The following is a 1,911-nucleotide window of genomic DNA, read 5'->3' as shown; positions in this document are numbered from 1 at the left end:
ATAATGTAAATGCTAAATGCCCTAAAACCTGTTGATACTACAACAATGCAAAGGCTCTAAACCCTACAGTTTTGCACATATCATGTAAGACTTGATTTCTCCATTTTCTTTTGCAAAAAAACTCTCCAGAAAGTGCCATTTAATTCTGTATCCTGCAGGGTTTAAATGGATTGTTATATGTGGGGGATGGGGCTCTCCTAGGGGGGTCTGGGGGTATGCCCCCCCAGGAAAACAAATTGAAAAAAAACCATTAAATGGCACTTCTGGAGAGTTTTTTTGCAAAGAAAATGGAGAAATCAAGTCTTACATGATATGTGCAAAACGTAGGGTTTAGAGCCTTTGCATTGTTGTAGTATCAACAGGTTTTAGGGCATTTAGCATTTACATTATTTACATTATTAACTTCTATAATATAAGAACTGACCCAGACAATGTGCCAAACATAATGAACCACATGAAGAGACAGTAGCATATGTCAGCAACAGCTGAAAAGATGGGTCTGGGGGAAACAGTTCAGGTGTCCCTGGTGTAGGGACCAGGGACCTAAAGTTAAATTAATGTTGAGGGATCAACTAAGACCACTGAAACTCTAAAGAATGAGAACCACTGAGTTACATAAATTCTAATCCTTTAACCTTTGTGCCAAGGCTCAGTAATGTTTGGCCCTCATCCTCGGGCCACTTACTGTATTTACTTTTGGGAAAATAAAGACTATTTGTTAATTTTATAAAAATAATTATTTACAGTATTAAGAGATGCACCGAGGTTAGAGAAGCACAATAGTGGCCCAACGTTGCAGTATAGTATATATAGTATAGTATATATAGTTTTTATATATAGATAGTATAGGTCAGATGTGTTTCATCGATTTTGCTCATGTTTACAACTTGTGACATTCAAAAATAACTCCTCCCATCTCTGTTGTCCGAGATTTGGAGAGTTGTAATATAGGCTGTGCAAGTCATTGCTCCGCTGATATGGTAATATATAATATTCACTCAGACGTCGCACAGACACAGAAGCTCATTTGGGTCTCGGTTCTCGACAAAGTTTAGAGGAGCTGTACGCTGCTCTCATCGGAGGTCTAGGACGGATGCAACGCGTCACTGCCCAGAGCAGCGCGGTCCACAGCCGCGCTGCTCTGTTCTGTTTTGTATTTTTGAAATAAAGATGGCATTTAAAAAAAAACAAAAAAAACAGCCGCGCTGCTCACCTCTATTGTTACAGAGAGTGGACACGAAGCGACGGACGGTCTGTGATACTCAGAGCTCATACCTGAAGCCGGGGAAACGCACCTGGGATGGCTCGTGAAAAAAAATGTTAGTTTGCGACAATTCGAAACTTCCACAGACAGGGAGCGCTCTTGAACCCCCCACAGTCTCTGAAGACACAACTAGTGATCACGAGCGGCTCAACAGGTAGATCTATGGATAAACTCATCTTTCAGAAATTAGACCAACCGGGTTGACGCTTCAGCGTGAGAAATCGGGGTGTGGCGTGTGCGCGTGTGAAACCAGTCAAATGCGTGTGTCTCACGGCCAAGCGTGAGAGTTGGCAGCCCTGGTGAAGCCAAAGTCTATATCGACAAATTTTAGTTTCCGGGATTGTTCAGGTGTTGCTGAAAATTCACGGATGTCCCTCATTTTCGTCCATATTTTGAGGACCAGGTAACCTAGTCCTCAGATTGGACAGATAGTCTAGCTAGCTGTCGGATTTACCCTGCAGAGATCTGAGGACCAGGTAACCATAGTCCTCAGAGGACAGATAGTCTAGCTAGCTGTCTGGATTTACCTGCAGAGATCTGAGGACCGGTAACCATAGTCCTGAGATTGGACAGACAGTCTAGCTAGCTGGATTTACCCTTCAAAGATCTGAGGATCAGTAGTCTCATAGTCCTCAGAAACCAGCGGA

Source organism: Etheostoma spectabile, chromosome 11, assembly GCF_008692095.1.
Source record: "Etheostoma spectabile isolate EspeVRDwgs_2016 chromosome 11, UIUC_Espe_1.0, whole genome shotgun sequence".
Classification (NCBI taxonomy): Eukaryota; Metazoa; Chordata; class Actinopteri; order Perciformes; family Percidae; genus Etheostoma; species Etheostoma spectabile.
Note: the sequence above shows the minus strand (reverse complement) of the source record.